Here is a 25,966-nt window from a genome sequence, read left to right as displayed (position 1 = left end):
TCTTAGTGGTGATTAAAAATTTGCATAAAATTATCAAACGACAAATTAATATCATCACTTTCTAACACTCTCGACCAGTCAGTATTATCAAGGGCCACGTCCAAACTAGCTAACTTTTCATTAGACACTTTGCGGCTAAATGAAGGAAATGCACAAGATTTAACAATGTTAAGTGAGGCCTTAAGAGTATTAGGTCATTACTGGAAAATTGTCAGTCATATCTTAAAGAATTGTAAAAGAATCGGAGAGGGGTAGAACATTGCAAAAAAAAAAGGGTAGCAGAGTGAAATGTAACACGCGTAGGTTTGTAAATGAGCGGAAGAAACGAAGAAGACAAAAATGTTTGAAGAAACTCACTTGAGATATTATCATTATCCAGTTTCAATAGATCAATATCGAAATCACCGAGTAAAAAGCAGTTCTTACTTCGAAAAACCGGGGATTGTGCCAAATCTGAAAGATAAATTAAAAAAATCTTTGATACTTGAGTTGGGTGGTCTGTACAATATGCCTACCACAATATTTCTATTTCCTGGGATACAAATTTCTAAAAAAAAAAGTGATTCGACAAAATTATCCATTCTAGAAATATCATTTAGAATAACACTTTCAAAAGTACGTGATACATACAACGCGACACTTCCACCACTCCTATCCGGTCTATTATTGACAAACATATCATATACCCATCAATTGCAAAAGAATTTCCAAAATTAGAAGTTAACCAGGTTTCACTTAATCCAATGACTGCAAATGGCTGATCTACATGATAGCTAACATCAGATTCCAGTAAAAATTTAAAATCACCAAAATATTTATTTATGCACTTTATATTCAAATGCAACAAAGAAAACGTATCTATAGAAACATTATTATATATATCTTTACATTGGTTCTCAGTGAAATAATTACACAAAACATTCTGAGTTAAATCAGAACTAAAATCATGGGGCAATTCATTTGCTGATGAATTCAAATTATCAGCGACAAGATTATCATAAGGGGTAATTCGTGTACTATCTGTCATCTAGTGTCGAACTCATGGGCCTTTTGTACCTTGTGTCGAACTCATGGGCTGTACAATCCATGGGCTTTTTGACTCATGGTCCTTTTTTAGACTCGTGTATGACTCGTGGGTGTCGGTCAGGTGGGATGACCCCTTGCTGACTTTCTTTTGTAGAATTTTTGAATAAATAAGGCATTTCCCAGCAACAAAGGGGACTTTTCCTTTAAACCTATGTGGATTCATTCAAAGCAGAAATTGTTGAACACGCCAAATGCAAACCGAAGGAACATCTAATATTATTAGCTTATTAGTTACATCTTCTTTGAATTTTGGATAATACCAATCACCGGTCTTTCTACATCAGCTTGTCATGTCACACCAGAACGATTATAATCAAGAAAATGAAAGTTCATATTCATATTCATTTTTTTTAAATTATTCCTCAGACATCGAAAGATCACATAACCTGACCTTGGTATGGGGTATGACTTAAAATTAATTGTTAAAATTCTGCAACTCGTGAATGGATTGCCAATATTCGCTGATGTATTCATCTTATCTTTATTATTCTCTGAGTCGACGTCTCTATCGTAAATTGTTCTTAAGTGTTATGTATATTTGATTTGAAAGAAGTCTGTCCAAAAACCCAAATCAAAATCTACAACTAACATTTTGGTAGGGCATCAATGCGATGTGTAGTATTACCTGTCATTAATAATCATACTAATAAATCACCCATTAAAAATGATTTGATGAAATCATATCCACCATGACATTTATTTTTTTTTTACAAATAAATTGAGTTTATTTAAGAGTGTAAAATCATCATCCATCATATTTATGTCTTTCTGTCGGAGATGGAAAAAAATGAATCAAAAAATATGACATACTTATCAAGTATAGAAAACATAAGACATTTTATTCTAAATATGAAGGATATATTTAGGTCTTATTTTTTGTCTAATGAAACTTCAGTGATCTTTATTCTATTATATATATATATATATATATATATATATATATATATGTGTGTGTGTGTGTGTGTGTTTGTGTGTGTGTTTGTGTGTGTTTTGTGTATGCCACACTTGGCTCCGTCTTAGCAAATAGACACAGCAGTCAATTTCACTGGAATCTTAATGCCGATATGAGTACAGAATATCAGTGCCCATGCAGTTTATCTCCTGTAAAATGATATAAGTCCTACCCGAAAGTAATAAGAAAGTCTAACAAGGATGTAACAAATTCAAGGGTTTTGGCAATGATATACCTGATCCAAGCCAGTGCTTTACATCACACTATACATCGAATGTATAATAGTGTCCAAAGTTTCTCTGGTTTTGTACGGCAAGGAATGGATATTGCGTATCTTTGGAATCCTCTTGAATTTGTTTATCAAGTCTGAATTCTCAGACTGCTTTCTGTACCCTAGATCGCGAAGTGCGTGAGGGTTTGTTGTGTTTGTAGACCATCATGATGACTCAACGGGAAAAGGTTGCAAGCTGTTTCAGGGACCCCGTTGTGATGGATTTTCCTGCATCTTATGCTGCCTATGCTGGGAGAACTCACTTTCATCCTACGTACGTGAAGGTTACCAGCGTATCAACGTGCACAATAGAATTGTGGAAACGCCCCTGAGGCGACGCTTATAATAGTGAATGGTGAATGTATATACTCGTATGTGTGTGTGTGTGTGTGTGTGTGTGTGTGTGTGTGTGCATGTGAGGGGATTAGTACTTCGAGGGCGTGTCTAGCCCTTTCAGAAATCTTGTCCTAAACATTTTATGCTGATATTATCCTTAACACATTTCAGTTGATAGGATTGTCAATTTGACTCTTTCATCCTTTAACTCACCTTAAGATAAAGCCAAAAAGCTTCCGTCATTCACATGTACTTCCAAAATTCTGTTTCTCTCTTCTGACATAGTGTCTGATTTGGCTGGTTATCATTATAGGGTCGTATGATGGTAAATGTTGCCAGTGTGTGTGTGTGTTTTACATCTTTCTTTGCATTTAGATTATAAATAGGCTAGATATGGCAATTGAACCTTTGGCCGGGACCTTTGGTAATCCTAATGACATGCCAGAAATATATATTTCGGTTTTGATTTGTATAATCTTTTGTACATAAACCATGTTTTAATCAGTAGATTTGTGTGTCCATGACCAGATAACCCAACATCCTAGAGATATTAAAAACGTATTCTTGGAATAGGTCCGACTCTGAATAACTGGACAACCATTTAAATCGCGTTGAAATATCGGAAACTGGGGGCTAATCCGGGAACTCTTCGGATGTAAAGTATTTACAGGAGGTTGATTGGGACAACACGCTGTTCCCTGCTTTAACAGACGGTTATATATATATATATATATATATATATATATATATATATATAGATATAGATATTATACATATATATATATATATCATATATATATATATATATATATATATATATATATATAATTTGTATTCACACATGATGGAGACTGGATTTAAGGAAATCACTCTCCACATTGTCAACGTATTATATACAACCTTGTAAGAGACCTAATCACAGGGCATCTTTAATAATATGTCAGTGACATCATAAGTATGGGTAGACCCAATGAAGCTTCTTTTCCAAATCTGGGCATACAACCGGGTTAAACATTGCAGTAGCATTTAAAGTGTTATGTGTAACAGTATGACTTTGAAAACACAATTTGTAGCAGTATGATTTCATTTATGTGTAAATCAAGCGTATATATATATATATATATATATTAGGTGTTACAAAAAAAAAAACATTTCCCACTTTCGACCCTTAATATTTCAAAAACTATATATCAGATAACACTGTCATTGATATGAGCAGTAGCTGAATAGTCTACAATTTTGTTGGAGGCAACTTCAAAATGACAGCATAATTCAGTTTCATCAAATTAAACATTAATTTTTCAGTTTAATAGGCTTCAGATTTTTCTCTATTTTCATCCCTCTGTATAAAACTTTAACTTTGCGCAGAAGTCAATTGGTGTGTATGGGAGTGTGTAGTAGACACCCAAACAATGGTCCTGGACAATGACCAAGATTTGAATACCCCATTATTTATTCATAAGAAATTCCACTATCACAGCTAGTCTTTATTCATTCTGAAATGTGGTGTATGCAAGCACGTGGAAACATGTGCTTACTTTTTTCATGTGCATGCATTTCACTCTTTGCTAGGAATTCAGACTAGTAGTGCCTTGGCGATCCATCATGAATAATTGATAAAGCATTCATGAGCCATGGAGAAGAGCTCTGAACAGGTGGTTATCCAGGTCCATTATTCAGGGTCATTGTAAGTACACACTCACATACACATCGTTAGTTCCTGTGTAAAATTCAGGTTTTGTACAGAGGGTTAAAATTTGACCAAAACTTTGAAATTAATCATGGATTTCATGAAACTGATCTGCGTTTTCATATTCAAATCATCTCCGACTAAATTGTACACTATTCAGCTATTACTCATATCAATGACGGTTTTATCTGATATATAGTTTTTGAGCTATTAAGCATCAAAAGTGGGAAATGTTTTTTTAACACCTAGTAAATATATATAATATATATATATATATATATATATATATATATATATATACAATATATGTATAGGAATTATACTTTTTTGGGGTTGGGGGATTTCGAGCTATCAAGCATCAAAAGCGGGATTTTTTTTTTTGTAACACCTAGTATATATGTATATATATATATATATTTTTTTTTTTGGAGGGGGGGGGGGGGTGGGGGATTGCTGCGCAGCCATGGATGTAAATCATACCATCTTAGAGGTTGAGATCCTGCCCTGTCTAATTTGAATGGTGTAGGTCGATTTACGCATTCAAGAAAGAAGACGTAAAACACCCTTCTCATCGTTCTATCGTTTCTATTTACAAACCCCAACTTGTAAAATAAAAATAACATCAGGAGACAGAGTACTTGCCTGTGCAGCTCCAAAACTTTGCAATAACTTGCCATCAGAAAGCAGGAAATCTCTACCTGCAGCAGTCTTTAACAAATTAAGACTCAAAACCCATTTTCTTTTTAAATCTAACCGTACATTATTGTTAAACGTGTCGGGAGCTTTGAAGCGTAGAATATATCTATATAGGTTCTGCGCCTAATAACTTGATATCATTACCATTATCGTCATTATTAATGTTTTTTTTTCTTTTAGGGTCTTCCACAATTTCTCTCTTTCTACTGGTGAGCTGCTCGTCATCTGGAAAATACATTCATGCGCCATCCTTGTTTCAAGCGATTCAAAACTATTTTCGCAGAAGATTTTCACATGGTTCTTCCCTCATGGCGTACATGGTGCGAAGTTTATCTACCGGACGACAGAAAAAAAAATAGAATATGCACATTTCGTCAGTACACCGATTTATCCCCTCCCCAAGAATGTTATGTATGGCGTTTGACCCCGTCTTACTATTTGACATCTTTATTTTTCTCTCTTTCTCTCTTTGGTGAAAATAGTAAAAACTATTATATGACCTGTGTAGCTGTCATTATTTGTCCTAACCGCAATGAACTCAAGCGTATATTTTTGTTTGAGTAGTACAAAGAATAAAGCGTATAAAGGCGTATGATATGTTCGCATCTAGTTTTTGCATCGCTGCAAACTGTTCTTAAACAGAAGATTAAAGTATGAATCTCTATATTGCACATCGCAGCATAGAGAGCTAATCTGCATGGTTATTATTAATAAAATATGCCATTTGACAAATTGAATGGACGAAGCTTTGTATCATATAATCAGATAATCATATAACAGTTAGAGAGAGAGAGAGAGAGGGAGGGAGGGAGAGAGAGAGAGAGAGAAAGGTAGAAGCTCTATAAACGTAAGCACTCTCTTACATGCGTAAAGCCTATTCCAAGTCACCCGAACAAAATGGTGTTTGCTTCATTGAGTAAGAAATTGACATTTGAGAGTTTGGAGGTGTTAAAGTTTCGTAGGTTTTGTCATCAGAAAACTGATCTTGATCTTAACAACACACACAGAGATTAAAAACAAACAAACAAACAAGAGATGGTATCATGGCCTACCAAATCTCGTAATGGTTTGATAATATGAATTACAGTAATAGCATAATGATTTGGGTTGATGATTTAGGCGGTTATCTTTGTTAGATCGAAAAAAAATCTACAATAATTCGACGCGAAAGAAGAACATGTTTCTATCGATTTTGTATCTAAAAAGGGAAGACAGTGTGAATTTGAGAACAGGTCAATTGAGTCTTTTGAGGTAAAGACACCATAACCTTCTCACAGTCGCGAACGTGGGTGCTCCTAAAATTAATGTTTCATGAAAACATGTGGAGCGAAAATATTTCAAGACTTTTTCTTCGATTTATGTCCGATTTTAACCATATCTCTTGCCAACGAGTCCATGTGTACAAATTTCAAACACGTGTCTACTCAGAACATTAATGTGGCATGCAGAAGAGTAATGACCCCTTAGCCATTCAGTTCATCGGATACTTATCCTTTAAATCGTTAAGACCCTGAGAAGTTATATTTCTGGTTGGTAGATTTGCTAGATTTATTCCCAGGTTTGTGTTTGATGTTTTAGTATAGGCCTAAAGTAACATACCGTGTCAGCACATCATGTACATGATCTCGCGGCAAAGAAACATAAAGGGGAAAAACTGAAACTCTATTATTTTACAAATTCCTTTAGTAATCGTAGATTATTTTTCTTTCCTTCATTGGTAATTTCATTCATTCCACCTCACCACTCCATTCTTTTTTTTTTCGCTGTCGCATTTATCCAGTCTAGCAGTGTACTTTTCATTGATGGATTTCCAAACGTCACACTGACACAGGAATCTAAGGCCAAGACACACTGAATGGTTGGGGTGACGTACTGAGCACAGATAAACCCATTTCTGATCCAGACGTCAGATTGCATCTCAAACACCCGAAATCCTACCAATATTCTATCAAAAGCCTCCAACTCCAAAGGCCAACCCGGTTGATGTCTGGATTTGGTGCTTCTTTGTTACTGTTGTTGGGTCGTATACTATCCAGATGTCATTTTTCTTGTAAGAGAGAGAGAGAGAGAGAGAGAGAGAGAGAGAGAGGATGTCATGAGAACAGTTCACGTGTTCGTCACGTTTTAAGTGATTTAATGCTTTCTGCTTCATTGTGAACTGGTAAGCGTAGTGACCATATTTTCACTTTAACTAGAATATACTGTAAAGGTGAAAAAAAAAATGAACACTGAAAAAAAAACACCATCTGAATCACCTATTTTGTCTTAAATAAGGTCAGTAAGTAGAAATCAACTACCGATCGGAAGACCGTCTTAAATTTGGTCCCTTTAAGCCTTAAGTCTCAATCAATCAGTATACAAGCTGAAATCTATGACAATACTTAAAAAAAAATCTAAACTCTAACTCTCTTACTCAAGGGAAAGTATATGCAGTGTGTACATGTTTCTAATTAACAGTGTTCCATAGGTATTCCATATAAAATGTCATTGAACCTGAACCTGAACCTGATTTAATATAGATGTAGTACAATTTTCACTTTCTCCTTTCTGCACGACGTAGTAGACTCATTAACACATCTAATTTGAGCCCTATTTCTATGCACTTTCGATGGAGATTCATTAGATTTAAGACCTGCCAGGTGTTATGCAGCCGGCTGACAGAGAGCTACACTTCAGTGTTAACAAGCCAGGGGCGGATCCAGGAATTCCGTAAAGAGGGGACGTGTTTACAAAATTAAAGGGGGGGGGCGCACGCACCCTTCCCCCATTTTTTCTTTTTATTTCTTTTGTTTCAACAAAAAATAAAGGGGGGCGTGCGCCGGTTGCGGTCCTCCCTGGATCCGCCCCTGCCAGCTCCTTTCCGATCATGATCAAAGTTATGGCTGCCCCCCCCCCCCCCCCCCCCCCCCCCCTCTCTCTCTCTCTCTCTGTCTTTCTCTCACGTACACTCACTTCGAAAAATGTTAAAAGATTCAAATGAAAAAAAAAAAGACCCAGCTTTAGCGCGTCAAAATAGTTCTAAAAATTTTAGCTATGGATACAAATAGCAAATATGAAAATGCTAATCAGTATAATCAGTGCCAAATATTGTTAAATATACAAAATGTGAACAAAAGTTTTATTAAAAATCGATTGTTGAATAAACCGTCACCACAATGGTTTACTGAGAAATTTTGTGATATCTCCTTATATTTGCAGCTTTGTAGCGAAATGCTTGAAAGGTAGGATTTTTTTTTTTTGCAACTAAACTACACATATGCATCAAATGTGATAATTCGAACATTTTTTATCACTGCTCCCAATCCTAAATAGTGGCTTTAAGCACTCTATTGGGAATAAGGATATTCTGCACAATTCATATTGCTGAATGATTTCTCTGCTGTAGCAGTGCTGTCTTCATTAGATTAGTTGAATGTATGTATGAGTTCTGTGATTGGTCCAAGCTCGGAAAAAAAAAAAAACCAAAAAACAATCTCCGCATTTCTTGTAAAATAAACCATTGTGTCTAAAGTTTAGGACTACTGTTTCCCACGTTTTACGTCAACTCAGCTGACTCCTCAAGGCAAGTAGATAGCATTAACGTGATTATGGAAGACAATGGAAACGTGTGAAGAAAACCCCGGTATAATAATTGCAAACCGTCACCACGTCACTAGCACCGTCTGGAACATCAGTAACATTTATTGCCCGGGTAACACAGTCCTCATTATGACTTCTAACATGAGCCCTGGAGTGTCTGCCCAGTTTATGTCTTTCCAGACGGCATTCTTCTCCCCAAGTTCAAGATCGTTCCTCGTCACTATGGTGAACATTCTGTCCCCATAGTTACGCCATGGATTGCCCCCCACTGTTCCCTAGCCTGCTCCCGGAGACTTGTACCGTGTTGACTGTGAATGAAGACACATCCCGAACCTCGCCTAGCTGAAGTGAAATAAAATAACCATGTCATTACGCCTTCTTCACGTGTTTTACAAAAGACACTGCGATTGCGTCACCCATTAACTCATACATGTGTCCCGTAAACGAACGAAAAGCGAAACATCGGAGAAGCACGCGCGAACGCCATTGATGTCTGCGGCGTTAGACTAATAATTAAATGCCGATTTCGCGTGAACATTCGGGTTTCCACTGTGTTTGCCCGACTCACAACATTCGTCTAAGGCTGTGGCGTCGGGCTAATGTTTACAATCGCAAACTCGGCCCGTAGATGTGTAGTGCGCACAGAACTGCTATCACCAGTTCACTTTCATGTTGTGCACGGGTTACCCGTGCTGCGCCAAAATGTCTCGCCAATTTCGACTAATGATGTTTCGAAATCTCCTGATCATGTTGTGCCCTGGACTTTAGTAAAGGCGATCGTAGGGCTTCAGATGAGGATATATTGCGCACTTTACCCGTTATTTCGGAATAATATCTTTGCAGTATGAGCACTACGGTCACAGGTGAGTTATCTTGCATGTACATGTTCATTGTTTCATTTACCCGCGTTATTCGAAGCTAAACTTTATAATTTGAAGCTGGTTTGTATACAGCAGGCATCTGCTCAGCGTTGACTAGAGCTCACATATTCAAAACTACATGCATCATCAGAGGCTTATTTTGGAACAGAGCTATGCAGCTGAACCCTGGGAATGGCTCCTACGTGGTGAATGATACATCAGTCAATGAGGGGTTCCATATTTAACGCAATGCATATTCCAGAGTTCGATGAAATTGTACGGTTGAGTTACCAGTTCCGACGAGCCAAGATCGACGCTAGAAATAACCATTTTCCCCAGAAACCTCCCCAAATGGTAATCTCATTTCTCTTAGAGTGTACTTATATACCTCATCTATCTATTTACACGAAATTTGTGTGGACAATTTTGACAAGAAGTTGAATGCACTTTGTACCAAAAACCGCATACTTCCCCTAAGTCGTGTGGCAAAACAAAACAAAACAAAACAAAAAAACACCTCCAAGCGAGAAGATAGCTTGCTTTCGTCTGGGAGAAGGATAGATGAACTTTGATTTTTGTGGGTCAAGTCGACCAATGATCGTGTTTGCTATCAGCTGAGATCTACTTGTTGATATTTCCTAAAGAGATAACTTTGGCAGGCACCCGCATACACTGGAGCTTGCATTGCAAATTGGCGTGTCACCAAATCATTTAACTTCCTGTCTAAGCAGCCCCACATACTTGCAATAAAAAAGTTGGTTTGTGTTTTTCGTCAGTTAGAAAGAGGTCTGCTCATGATACGTGCCTGACCCCATTCCAGTGATACTGATAAACCTTCGGTATGATTTGCTTCCTGACCGGTGGCTGTGAAACAAATCAACCGCCATCGTAAAGAGTTTCAGACCTCTCCAAGAAGATGACTCTAAAACAATTATAATCCCAGCTAGTACTACTACAAAAGTAGTCCATCGATTAGATACTGGTGCCTTTATTTGGTTGTGTGGAATTACAGACTCCCCCCACACAAGGAAGTAGAGCACAGCCATTGTTTCGAAACCACTTGCATTATTGCCATAATTTATGCACGAGGAAGAGGGCGGATCATTAGTGAAGGACTTTACAGCATGCTTTCTCTGGATGTTGCAATTCTATTTGATTAACACTGAAAGGAAACCAACTTACATAGGAAGCACCCTCTTCCTTCCGATGCAGCACAGGTTGTTGTATTGATACAATTAACACACTTTGTATCTATTGCAGTATATCAATATGAATATTATACACGGATATTATATACACGCATACAATCTCTTAAAAAACATTGCTTCTCTTTGAAATTTTGTAAATATTCTGTCGAAGACGTTGGAGACCATACTCTCCAGTATAGGGAGATCTGAAGGTTTAACTCGATGACTTTATTATGTTAATTATTCCATCTCGTGATGCTTGCAGGGCAAGTTCAGACATGCCCAAGAAGCATCGCGGCGAACATCAACAACAAAAGAAGCAACGACGACAACCATAAAAAAGATAAAACAAAAATAAAGAAAGAAGAATACACTTCTGCTCTAGTTCGAGATATCCAGTGGAAATAGGGATTCTTAAATGTAGCGCACTACACCCTCAAGTAGACCAAAATATAGACCAAAGATGTTAAACAAATGTAAACTATCCAATGATTCTGATTTCCACTGATTCATCTATGTCAACGCCATCTTCATAACTCTTAATTGTGCCCATCTGTTGCTTGCAATTGAAGTTATGATAAGTTGTTCTGAACTTACTCTAGCTAAAATTATCCTTTCGTAGATGTCGTTATTGATTATCAATTACTAAGTTTAAGTACAGGGTACATACACCTGGCCCTCTGACACAGCTGCGACTTGCCATGGTTGAACGGTAATGACTGAGAATCCTTGTACGCCACCCTGAAACATTAATGACAATGTTGATATTAATTGATAAGGAGAAGACAGTATATCTCATTCACGTAAAGGAGGGAGATGAAATGAACTTGTTATAAAGAATTTGACTCAATATCAATAGCTTAAGTTTACAGGTGTATAGTAGAAACAATCATGACGCCACTGTTACCCTGTCGTTGACCTTATGACGTAACATGCTATGAATCGAGATAACTGAAAGGCGCTTGTACGTAGGTATCCAAAGAAAAACATGCCAAAATGTAAAAGTCTCGAAAATCTAATTAGTGTCATTTTCTGAAGACGATTTGTTCAAAGTTTGAGTTTAACTGGGGAGACGGGGTGTGGACAAAACAAAAACAAAACAAAAACAAACTTCGGTGCTTGTAATGATATTGAAGCATAATAATACTTTAAGGTACGAGCCAAATGCGGCTTCTTTTATCTGTGTAAGGACACAATACCATCATTACAATTAAACGCAGAATGTCGACTAACAAAGGGCGCTTTTTTATATTCTCCATTGATGAAAGCTCTCGTGAAAAGGCCCTTTTTTTTTTGCTGTTGCTGTAATTGGATATCGTGCATGGCTGTTTCCTCTTATGATTATAGTGGAATGATTGGAGATCGCCTCTGAGTGACGAGATAACATGGGGATTTCCTGATAAATGTTGATCATATATCAAGAGAAAACCAAAGAAATAACCTTAAGCATATGCAAGAGTAATATCAAACATATATTAAGAATTACACACATCTAAAAATGTACCCACATTATGAACAGCGAAGTCATTAGACTGCAACGTTATAGCACATTAATACTTTTCCATTGGAAACAAATGGACATCGTAATAGTGAGGTTCCGCAAAATGTCGTCAAACCGCGGAACAAAATTATATAAACATTATTTGGCATACATTGTCTACACGCGTGCGCTCTCGCTAGAAAAATAAAATGAAAACTGAAACCCAAAGAAAACAAAAGGCGTTCATGTTACAAACTTGAACACTTGAAGAAAATGTGCAACATATTGTGTGTCTTTACTCTCAGGACACATGATATCACATGTATGCACGTACATACGCACACATGATCCCATCTCTTCGTATGTGTGTGTGTGTGTGTGTGTGTGTGTCGGTGTGTGTCCATGTAACAGACGATCTAGCCCGAAGCATAACGATATTGACTGCTGTCACGTCAGGGGCTTACACTATTTTCTTATCCAGCGTAAGTATACATACATATATGTATATATATATATATATATATATGTATATAATATAAATATATATATATATACAATATATATATATATATATATATATAATATATATATATATATATATATATATATACAATATATATATATATATATACAATATATATATATATATATACAATATATATATATATATATATATATATATATATATGTATATATGCTTCACATTCCGAATTAGTCTGAGGTGTTACAGAATAAAACATTTCATTCATTCATTCATTCATTCATTCATTCATTCGTCCACTTCGTTCATTTCATTTCCAACAAAATTCCAATTGCAAATAGGTATCTGCATACACATAGTATGTAATGATGACTTGTTATTTAAAAAAGCGACTATAATATCCAACCGAATCAGCATTTGTAAGCTACTCAATAGGACACGGGAATGAAATTTCATCGAAAGTAACGGATGTAAACAACCCCTCCCCCCGCACAAAAAAAAAAACAAAACCAAAAACAAAACAAAACAAAAACAAAAAAAGAAAAAAAAGAGGAAGAGGAAGTAAGAAACCTTCGTGAAACTGTAGTAGTGAAATGTGGATGTAAACATAGTAAGGGAGGAGACTATAAGTGCAGCACTGTCAACAACCTCTGAGGAGGTGCAGAACATGCGTGACTGCTTTCCTATATACACATGACATAGCTCTTCATCCCGAGCTACAATGGTAGTCTGAGATTGAGTCTGAGATTCCTTAAAGGCATAATTTACCATTTGCAGATGAAACAAAAATCCAGCATTAGTGCTTTAAAATAAGTCTAAATGTGAGTCAGGGATATAAACAACCACTGTAAAAATTTGAATCCATATAATCGATGTTAAGTGTTGTCGAATACACAAAATGTAAGCAATAGTTACCATAAGAATGTTTCCAGACTAAACCGTCTACAGTTACGGTTTATTGTGAAAAACACTGATATCTCCTAATATTTTAGGCTTTATTCCGAAAATGTTATATGGTTGGATATTTTGTGACACAACAGACCTAAACATATGCATCAAATGTGATATCTTGAACATTTTTGAAATCACTATTCCCAAAGGTAAACTGTGTCTTTAAGCCACCAAGACCCAGAAACCATACTACAGTGGACTCCCGTTATAACGAAATGCTCGGGACCGGCAGTTTTCTTTCGTTATAACGAAATTTCGTTATAACCGAACAAATACAATATATAACGAAAACAAGGAAACCACGTATCGGTATATCATATCCTGTTTGCTGAATAGTCATCACACACTAGAAAGCTATGTGAAATGTGATGGGATAACTGTATTACAATAATAAACGCAAGTTCCCCTCAGAAACTGTGCATGAAACAAGGAGCGAACTCACAGTGGTGTGAAGCGTTCACCCATGCAGAGACGCTATATATGCTTGTTCCGCTACGTATATTTTCGAAAGCAATTCGCATTTCGTAATAACGGAGCACATTTCTTTTGTTTTTCTTTGTCTGTGGAGCTCGGAAAAGACTTCGTTATAACGGAAATTTCGCTATAACCGTGTTCGTTATAAGCGAATTTTGTACCATAGACTTTAATGGTGATAATTTTGGGACCAGAAGATTTACGTCGTTATAACGAAATTTCGTTATAACCGTGTTCGTTGTAACGGGAGTGCACTGTATACCCTTGTGGTGATACCTCTTAATATCATGATTGTAACTTTCGTAATGAGTGAAAGTGCTAGCGTTGATGTTTCATAAAGTATATATCAAATATATGGTAAAATGTTTTCTTTCCTGAGAGCCCAGTATATATGAAATTCAAATGTATTATGTGATTGCTCGTGTCTTGTTCCCGAATGATCAGTATCCTGTTTATTGCTGAATTCATAACTGATTCGTAATTTGGTAATTCATGTATGAAAAAGAAAATGTACGGACAAATTATGTGAGAAGATGTTTACATAAGCTATTATTGAGAACACGCATTGTCAATCTAAAAAAGCCCCGATTTCTCCATGATTTGCATTTTTTTAAAGAATTCTTTCCGAGTTCCGGCAGATTTAATGATTTGATTTATTTCATTTGATTCCATGTATTGTGTATTTTTATCTTTCTCTTTATGATTCAGACGTTTATACTGAAATAATGACAAGGTGACAATTTCTGCAAACTTCTCCACTAATTGACAGAGCCTCCGATAAAAATTAAATGTCAAATTGAGCAAATTTGAACAAAATCATTGCTAGAAGTTTCATAAAAAGGGATTTCATAAGATTATCATGCATAATATAATTTCGCTCCTTTTCACTGGTCAGTGCTATTTTTGCTATAGGATACTATGCCATTCAGATCTTTGTCAGTCACACAAATCAAATTCTGGTGAAGATTTGTGTGCAAGCGAATGGAAGACTGAAAAAATGATGACGTCATCAAGTCATCACAATGTGTAAGTGCGTCTTTAATATATCGATGTTTTATGAAACCATTTGGAACTGTTTTACTTCATGCCCTATTTGATGGTTACACTCCTACATTCTGCTTTTTGAGTACTTATTTTTAGTGGAGTTTGCACTTTAAAGGGGATGGCTAGTAACGGATCAGTGGAAATCAGTGGGAATGCTGGGGGATGATTGTTCCAATCCTTGTGGGATTCATTTAAGAGTACATTATGTATGTATTGTTGTGTGAAGATTATTTGCTTCAGAATGGTCTCATATTCAAGTAATGTGCAGTTTAATGTTTCCAGGTTAGCATGCTTGTACAGTGACGGGGCGATTAAACTGCACATTACTTGAATATGAGACCGTTCTGCAGCAAATAATTTTCAGACAACAATAGATTTATAATGTACTCTTAAATGAATCCCACAAGGATTGAAACAATCATCCCCCAGCATTCCCACTGATTCCCATTGATCAGTTACTAGCCATCCCCTTTACTCTCTTAAAAAAATCGAGTGAAAATATTCACTCGTGAAGGAGTGAAAACAAAAAAGAGTGAATTTAGAGTTAAATTGGAGTGAAATTGGAGTGAAAATGTTTATTTTCACTCTTTTTAGAGTGACCTCAGGGATCACTCCAAAATCTTCGAGTGATTCCTGAGGTCACTCCAAAACGAGTGAAAATGAACATTTTCACTCAAAATTCACTCCAATTTCACTCTAAATTCACTCTTTTTTGTATTCACTCCTTCAAGAGTGAATATTTTCACTCGATTTTTTTTAGAGAGTAAGGAACTATTCGGATGTTCATGCTGGCACGTAGACTCACTGACTGAATCTCTGCAACCGCTACTTAACTGGATGTGCACACCAGGTTCAAGCCGCGGTCAAATCTCATTACGTACTTCAGTGTGATACTCCTATTAAAAAAAAAAACTCCAAAAAAAAACAAAACAAAACAAAACAAACAAACAAACAAACCAAACAAACAAGCAAAAAACCCACACAAAAAAAAACAACAACAACCTACCTTCAAGTTGATCCAGCAAAGGGATAAATGGGCAACCGGACAAGCCATATTATTACTCAACGTTAGACCCCTTCAAGCAAAATAGGCCATGCAATTCTATTTCCGGAACACTTTATCATCTAATTTGTTTTTGTTTGTTTGTTTGTTTGTTTGTTGTTGTTGTTTGTTGTTTTTTTTGGTAAACGTGGGAAAAGAACATTTGCGTCTAATTATGTAAAAGTAGTCCACTGTATATAGGAATAGTGGTTGTATCTATTAGGTTCTTTGTGAAATATGAAATTTCTAATTCAAAAAAGTCTATCTAGGATGCTATTCAGTGATGTGATTCTCGGAGAGTTGATCCACAGTAATTTACCTGATCATAGGAACGGCACATTTAGTTCGACTGCTTTCACTGATCTCGACGTATTCGATATCATATATTGTGCCCACGTACAGGTATTAGAGCTCATTACGATTAAATATCAGTTGTTTTTTTTAAGAATGACAATGACTCCTATCTTATAGGAAAGAGCTGTGCGATTCCGCATGTGTGTGTGTGTGTGTATTTTCCTGATCCAGACATTGCCATTTAGTCGAGGTGGCGCACACTAATGACTCCAATAAAAATTACGTGCTCTTTGGAAGTCGAGCCGGGCATAAAAGACGTGGACGGGATCCTCACGGCTTCCCGCGAAGCCTACACATTGTCACGCCACAGAGCTCGGTCATAAATATTACAAATGAACGTGACGATCAATCATAATGCGTGAAGCCCATCAGCTGGTGCGCCAGGTCACATGACTTAACCGCGCGAGCACTCCCTCTATTGTTGGAATAAAGGGACAGCAATGGCTGATGATGGCGTACCTAAGAAAACGGAAAGACCCTTACAAATGTGTTGTCTCTCCTCCCCTCCGATTCTCATTACAATCTCTGGAGAATTGTGTGTGTGTAAACGACAGTGATGAGTCAATGGGAAGCTGAGACATGGAATGGCGTATTCGAATATCGTTTTTTTTTTCTTTCTTTCCGTTTATCAATAGAAGTGAAAAGCTGGAGTGATTTTGACCATTTGTATGTACGTCACATTTGGTATGGATGTCGGGGATTTGAAGTGCCGGAAATGATGACTGTGCTGGTGATATGACGTTTCGCTCCTGTAAGATCGTCGCGGGGATGAACTTCTTGCGGCTGGAAGAGTTAGCGCCCCCATCGACGAGCTCTATTGAACAAGTCATCTCTGTAAGATGTTCAGAGTTGGCAAAGGCAAATGCTGTTATGTATAGTTCTGCTCTACTCCTACCGACAGTCAAATGAAATAGGATATTTACAATAACAGTAAATGAGCACCGAAACTTTTAACAATCCGTGGCACCTATCTCATACTAAGTGATATGGTGTCCTGACATGCCATACAGCAAAATAGGCAAGGAAAAAAATGGTATGAGAACACTACACAATGGGCAAGAAAAATTATAAAGAATACTACACATCTTTTGGCAAAAGCGTGAGCTGATGTGCCTCACAAAGTATCATGCATGAACGCACTGAATCACACTCTTTTTCTAGTGATTACCCTTCGCACAGTGACGAGATGTGCGCTGACAACAGCTGGAAAATAAACGGACAAATTACCGTAGCGTAAAACATTGACATATCTTTTTTTCACTCCGTCATCTTGAACATGATTGATGCGCTGCTGCTATATGGCTACCGTCGCAATGCACTTTACAATACAATACTCTCCTCAATGAAAACCGCATCGCAACTGGCCATAACGTCTGGGTTTATGATTCCTGCAATAAGCACAAAAGGTTATAGGCATTAAAATCCACTTTTGTGCAACACCCGCAAACCGACATTGTCACTGATCGTAACATGTACCGCATTTCATAAGTTTGTCTGCCGGGGATAGATTTGAGGGGTTTTTTCCCCTTCGCTCTGCAGGTTTTCCGGGTCTTCTCACTCGGTCTAACATCCTTGTGGCAAAACTTGACAATATACCTTGTACTTGGCCCATAAATGGATAAGCTATCATCGAGTAACACTCTCTTCTTCAAAAGAAGATATAAATGTATTCATAACAGACAATACTGTCAGCTGACGCTAAGTGTTTCATTTATATATCAACAGTCTTATAGTATCATGTTTATGATTATGGTACACTTTAAGAGAAGTTATTCCCAAGGAGGGGGGGGGGGGGGGCAAAGACCGAGAATTAAAGGCTGACATAACCTCACAGTGAGCTTAAAGAACACTGAAAGTGTAATGTCTTTCCTTGCATGAATGAATTGTTTAGTCAGTCATGCTACAGCAATCCCCGTCGGTAGAGATAATAGCAGGACTTATTTTTTTTTCTTTTTACTGGGATTTTGGCGGGGGTATAGGAACATGCTGCGTGTTCAAGTGAATGAAATGTCTCGCTGCGAACATGTCTAAATACACCGAGATCAATGGAGCGTGAATTGTGTTGTGGTTTTCCGTTATTTTATTCATTTCATTTGAGTCATAAACGTGTATGTGCGTTTCTGCCCGTCAGGTTCTCTGTTGGCGAGCGTATTTACGATCATGTTGTTGTCTGCCCATTTAGTGTAGGTCACTGCTCCCGCGAATTTCGAGGGTAAATGTATATAATGGTACTGTTGTTGCAGATTGTTTATTCAAATGTGTTCGCACGAACATCGTTGATCCGTGTATCGAAGTCCATGTGTATGCCGCTCCAGTGTTCAAATATCAGGCGTACATTGTGTACACCACTATCCTCACCTATGATGATTATTATTATACTATATGTATCATACATGATATTTCACATTTGAACAATTTGGTCACAAAACGAGATAACCCCTTTCTTGTTGAGATATTTAGGATTAAAAATGATAGAAAGAAAGAAAATGATAAGAAAATATTTGACACTTTTAACCATCACTTCAAGTATATTCTTTATTAGGTAACAAATGGAGAATAATTCCTTGAAAGGATTTGTTCCATCTAAATGATTGATGAACGTTAAAATGTTACCAGAAATGTTAACCTATTTTTGCGATTAATCTCTTCTCATATATGAATACTATATAATGCATGTCATATATAAATATTATATTTACAGTTTGTATGAACATAGTTCTACATGTGAAATTTGTGCACACACATTTGTTTGTGCGTATCTAAAAACATCGAGTAATCTTTTTGCACATTTGCGTGCCTTGAAAATGCCTATATATGTAAATGTTAATGTATTCACTGATGAGGTGAAGGTTGCACTAATCTATTGTTATCATTATACAAATGTGATTCTCTACACCCCCGCTTCTTAACTGATGAGCCGCGAAGATTTCTCAGGTGCTCCAAAATGTCTGAAAAAAATCATAAATCAATAAACAAGAATAGATAAAAAAAAATATTTGTATTCTACCTAACTGGGCCTCGGAAAAAAACCAACAAACATAATATAAGAGCCAGAATAGGCCTCGGGTTAAAAAAACAAAACAAAAGAGAAGCCCTGTTCTACACAACAGTAAGCCGTATTAAATGAGTACGAGAACATGCACAATATCACTAAGGTTATAATAACTTGTAAACACAAGCATATTATCACTATATAATTCACCTCATTTTCCATTTGGAAATCCAATGCTATCGTAAAGCAATGCATCAAAATTTTCAATCAAGAGATTTTGCTTGAAAAAGCCTGTCTGGCATGCAATATTAACCCGTTCCATACGGGAACCTGGTGGCCTGTGAATTAAGTCTGCGGGGATTCCAGAATTCAGTATGGAACGGGTTAAGTAATTCAATGCCTTCTTTTCATTATAGATACTGGTTTGCATTATTATCATAGTATAGGAAGTTTTAGGTGTTTCAACATTTTTTTTTTCTGGAAATTTGGACACCGTGTGTATGTGTGAATACAAATAAAGTAGGCTTGTTCACACTATATGTATGTATGATTATGTATATATATATATATATATATATGCATAAAAATAAAGTTACACATATTCACATAATACATGTGTGTGTGTATTATGTGTGCATGTGTATTTGGGCTATCTATAAGTATGCATATTTCGAGAATGCGTTTGTATTTTGTGATATTTTGTTTATCATGTAGAGAACCCCAATGAGAAAGCGTATAATTATGTAATTAGTATATGAGCAACTGTTGTAGAACTGACAATGAGGAGCCCAGAATATTTTATCTATATTTATGTATTTATATAGTTATATATAAAGGGTTTGTTTGCAAAAACCGATAAGTCCATTTTTGAAGATTTTGAAGTACGAGCTCTGTCATAAAGTACAAAATAAAACCTTTTAAATGATATATTGGCCACTACATATAAATATAAATTTTTGAAGTTATGGTCAAAAGAAGCAAAAATTTTCTTATTATTCTTTTTATTTTTCTTGACCTTTAATCGCAAATATCTCCATTTGGCAAATATGGACTTATCAGTTTTTGCAAACAAACTCTTCATATTTATATATCTATATATCATATATTTACATAGTTGTATATTCATATATCTATATAGTTGTATAGTTATATAGTTATATATTCATATATTTATTTATTTATATGTTTCATATCGCATTTTTAGTAACCGTGTATTATAAAACATTTAACTTAACAATTAATCAAAACTCTTTAAAATGATTCATTTTTGTCAGCTGCGCCCAGAAATTTTCTCCCATTCCAACATGTCCAACTTATTCAGTAACTTGATGATTCGTCTATATACCTGATCTTTAATAACACATCTATTAGTGCATAATCGTTTTAACGTTGTGTAATGTGTCGTGCATCACTTTCTTGAACATAACCCTCTAAATATAGTGAACATGTATGGTATAGACGAAGTTATACTTATTATGTTTTGTAAATCTCTCTATCAGCAGGGAAAAAAGACAGATTTTATTTCCCACATTTTTTTCTTTTGTCGTAATTCCTGTTCAAGAAAAAGGTAACTGCTAAAACTGAAGAGGAGGAAATATACAAACATATCTTCTTAGTTTAAGACTTGGCACTTGAGGTTACACTACACAGACATTTCTTTTTGCGTATTTAATGTGTCACCTCACTATAGGGTTATGCTGGCCCTATTCATGCAAAGTTATGTTCATTGACTTACATTCATTTATTTGCAGCCCTATCGTAACTTCTGTGGCAGTTGCCTTTTGGGAGAAAATACGAATGGAACCTTTTCTTTCAGCATTGTCATGCGCAATCGACAGTACAATCCATCATAGCAAAGCCACGGGCATATCAGCGGCACTTTCGATTATCCTTCCCCGGACTTCGGGGCGGCATTGTACTTCAAAATACGTTACAGACACAACTGCGTTGTTCTTTGCAGCTGCATTCTATTCTGCAGTGTGCGGATAGACGAAGAGTATTCACGGGGAGCTGTCGGCTTGCATGGGTTGTGCAGGGTGTAGCGATCAGCGTGCTCGATTGCGGGACGGAGAGCAGTGCACCGTGCACTTTTCGTTGGCGACGACTTTCGGGGTACCCAGCCTATTCTTTGTGCGGGAAAGAGTGGATAGGCGCGCTGTGTGCGTGCTTGCTGCACTATACTTGCGTGCATCGACGGAATATTAGCCGCGTTGTTCACGTACCTACGGGGCAGTATTTCAGTCTTGGTTTAAGGAGAAAATGAAAGCAGAATAAAGAAACTATTATGTTCCTGCAATACTACATTTTTCGGGAAATTACAACGTGGGTAGTTTTGCATGTTAAACTCGTACGTCACAGTGCCTATAGTCACGGAGGTTGTTTTCTTTCCCCCCGGATTCCAGTCATTATTAGTGATGCTGATTTTCAGAGGACTAACTATCCATTATATCGTTAAAGATATAGAGTCACATTTATTAATATAATTCACAACATCTTAATTTAAACCAAAGTTATGTGGAACAGAGTTTTACCCTATTTTGAAGCCTCGGTGTATCCAAACAGACCTCAGCCTCATTCCTTTATAGCATGCTAATTTCGGTAACTGCAAATGCTTAGCTTATTGAGTGGACAAACCCTGAGTGCGATATATTCAATGGACGGAATCGTATCCTAATCTCATCTTACCAAATGTAATCAGCGTGACTTTTGAAGTTTAAAGGAAAGGTTTAACTAAGCAATTTTCTCTAAATATCTGACAGAAATATTTCCTACCCGCTGGATATGTTGCCACAGTTCGTACTGTCACGGGGTCTCGCGTGATCGGAAGACTCTCGCCCCGTTCGCCCCCTCGCTACGGGAAACAAGCAGGCAGAGTACGCAGCACTGCTGCAGTTGGCACCGGGTCGCTCACCACAACAAGCAACCGATTTCACCCCTAATCCTTCTGAATATACGTCTGTATTGGGCCGATTTCACCCCCTAATTCTTCTGGATACAGCTGTATTGGGCTACATCTCCCCGTTCTCTCGCCTTATGTCCAGGCGCGGCGCTCTTGCACTGTCCGATCAAGACGCAAGTCGGGCATACAGGCGGCAGTAATAGGCTACACAGAGTTAAATGGGATGGCTAGTAACTGATCAGTGGGAATGCTGGAGGGGGATTGTTCCAATCCTCGTGGGATTCATTTAAGAGTACATTGTATATCTATTGTTGTGTGAAAATTATTTGCTTCAGAACGGTCTCATATTCAAGTAATGTGAGGTTTAATGTTTTCAGGTTAGCATGCATGTACACTGACGGGGCATTAAACTGCTCATTACTTGAATATGAGACCGTTCTGAAGCAAATAATTTTCACACAACAATAGCTATATGATATACTCTTCAATGAATCCCACAAGGATTGGAACAATCATCCCCCAGCATTCCCACTGATTCCCACTGATCAGTTACTCGCCATCCCCTTTAAATGGCATAACAAAGAGGACATCATTTTGTGGAAAAACATAAAAAGATCTACACCAAATTTCACAACTCCCTCTTCACACTTATCTATTGGGAATTTTATACAATATAGTTGGTGTTCGTGTTTGGATGCAGTGTTGTAGCCCATTGCTACAACCTATACCCGACTACGTTGGTTGATCAGTCTTGTTCTGTTGTTGAAAAAGAACTTTCGGTCGATGATTACTGGAGGGAACACCGGTACTTTGTGTAATTTAACGTCAAGGAGATAGTTTGGCTTTCAACTCAGCGATGGGCAAATTCTTGAGCACTTTCAAAGTGTATCTGTATCTCTTGTGTATGCTACATCATAAACTTCTGCGGATGAACCTGCGGATGTATAGGTGGTTCGACTGCTCGCGAGCCCGGGAGTACCCCTTGGCTTGACTCTCGGTGCGCCGTTGACTTTCGGCTAGAGTCTAGTAACCGTCTACGATAAAGGTGCACCTAATTCCAGGCTTAAATTTCTAAAGTCTATTAGTATCCACCATTTTTGCTTCACAAATTTCCTTACAAGTCAACAACCAGCAAAAAATCATATTTTTTCGAATGATGGCCTTCTGCTGGACCCTTGCTAATGATTGATTTCTAGATAGTGAACGGCCCACACAAGAATAAGACACAAAGTCGTGATTGTGTGATTCCAAGTGATCTAATAAATTGACTTTGTTCTTGAACATTTTGTTATTTCAATATACCCACATCATTCTATGGTGAGTCTCTTTGAGATTAAGATAATGCCTTCCTGTATAACCGAGATATCTGTCATGTCAAAGGTATCTTATTATGATCAGCTTTTGATGTTATTCGATGTTTTATTCGACACGTCATCCTTGGTTCGCACTCGACATTTGGCCCGCTTCCCAGCTGTGGTTATAAATTCAATTATGAATTTCCACAGTCAACAGTTAAAGTACATTTTACCTTACATGCTTGCAGTGGGTTGCCTCTCAAGACATTCTGACTTCACTCTTATGAAATATTGTACCAGGCTAGCTAAATAAACCACATCCGAAGTCGGTGTAGAAAACATATTTACAGCAATTTCTAAGAATCCCATAAAATTCCGTGTGAAAATCACCTGTCTAAAGCATATATGTTATCTTTGTTTGATCGATGAATGGCGTTCTCATGAGGAAAAATCCAATCAGCTGTCAGGAAATATCTTGTCAAGTGTAGTTCTTTGTCTTTAATGTTTTTAATCAATCTTTTTCTTTTATTACTGAAATGATCATGTGACGTTTGTTGGGTGGGGGGGGGGCGGACAGGTTTCTCTAGATGAAAGTTTGTGTCTTGCAAATACAGAGTGTAATATTCAGAGTTTTTAGACGATCACAGTACAAATAGTATCAATCATATCAAAACGAAAAACTGATACTGATTGGACTGTGATGTTGAAAAGCTAGAACGGGATATTATTTCGTGCAATGCTTTCTGAATGTCTCGAACCAATGATTCTGCCGTAATTAAAAGATAACAGAAATAAGCAGTAAGTGTTCATGGTTGATTAAAATCTCCTTGTATCAGGCCTATGTTTCAAGTCTGAAGACTTAAACTTCGTTGTAACGGGCCTATAATGTTTCAAGTGTGAATAAACATAATTATTTTACCATGCATTGTTATCATGTAAATTTATTCTCTGATATTAAGAAACAAGTTATAAATTTTAAATATGTCCCGGTTGATCCATCATGTTGTAGGGAGGATTGACATGAATTTAAGCACTATACCACAACGTTTTTAATTTAAAAGGAACATGTTTAAACGACAATCATATGAAGCCCGCAATTCGGAACACTCGGCAATGGTGACCAGATACTACTAGTTACTATAGCTGCGGGGCGGACAAAGCCTATTAGATGACATGTTCTTAAGGTACTGGCAAATTGCTTTGCCATGATTTTACCCCAAGTACTCTTAGCACAAAGAAAACATTGCAAGGAGTGATTTTCATTTCCTTAGTATGTTCTTATGTCGAGAGAACATCGCCAAATAATTCCTTATTGAAGCCTTTATAATCATCGGATGTGGTCAATATAAAATGCGCAAAATGCCAATAAATACCTTTATACATTCACTTGGTTCTGTTCATAATATTGTTCATAAGATTAGCATTTGACAGGTAGACGAGAGTATCAGCTCATTTCGAGTGGATATGATGACAGCAATAAATGGGGTTTTGATTTAGTTAATGCGGTATGATACACTTTTAAACAGAATCAGATTAGAAAAGTTGATGTAAGAAATTCATTTATGGATAACACTGAGAGATATGGAACGATAAAAAGGAAATATAAGTAAATAAATTACAATTTCAGGCCATGGCTGCCTTATTTTTCCATAAGCCTTTGTCGAGACATTTCACATATTCCAAAAGAGTTTTTATACAGAAACTGATAATGAATTTGGAAAAACGTAAAAGAAGAAACATACATACCCCCTAAGAAACACCGCCGTTAACTTTCTTGAAAATTTTGATAGGGTACGTATAGACGGAATGTCACGATAAAATAAGTTATATTTGCGTAACGGCGACGATGATATTTATGTATCATATTCTACACAATGTGCCTCATCTAGTACTACCTATAGTGTAATTTCGAATCAAATTATTCATAATGAAAATACGTATACATTTTTCAATTTGTTATGTTCATATGGCTTTTACAGCTGTACTTTAGTATCAACGTACTAACAAGACTAACCCTTATGTCTGCAATAATAGTTGATATATATCTACTTATTTCTTTGATAATGACAATAATAGTGTTGTTTTCTATTTCTTTTCGTTTCTTCACAAGCAAAAGTTGATTGAGAAATCAATGATAAATTTTGTTAAAAAATATTTAAATGTTTTTGATTTAAATAGAAAAGAACATTACATAATTAAGAATCTTATATCCGTGTACTTGTGGGTTTTTTATATATGTTTTTTGAAATTGAATTGAGTTGAATAAGTACTGTTTCTAAGATTTACTCAATAAACAT

General features: G+C 36.6%; 1 long non-coding RNA gene across 1 annotated transcript in view; it reads left to right on the top strand.

Moving 5' to 3' along the window:
- Positions 1-9,192: 9,192 nt before the first annotated feature.
- Positions 9,193-25,966, top strand: part of LOC139716541 (uncharacterized) — a 45,896-nt gene continuing 29,122 nt past the window's right edge. The window contains exon 1 of the long non-coding RNA XR_011709902.1: positions 9,193-9,473. This is a non-coding gene — a long non-coding RNA (uncharacterized lncRNA). The remainder of the gene's footprint in view (positions 9,474-25,966) is intronic.

Source organism: Diadema antillarum, unplaced genomic scaffold (genome assembly GCF_040938485.1).
Source record: "Diadema antillarum isolate AM-2024a unplaced genomic scaffold, OU_Dant_1.0 scf00000066, whole genome shotgun sequence".
Lineage (NCBI taxonomy): Eukaryota > Metazoa > Echinodermata > Echinoidea > Diadematoida > Diadematidae > Diadema > Diadema antillarum.
The sequence above is the reverse complement of the archived record's forward strand: the minus strand, read 5'-3'. Positions and strand labels throughout refer to the sequence as shown.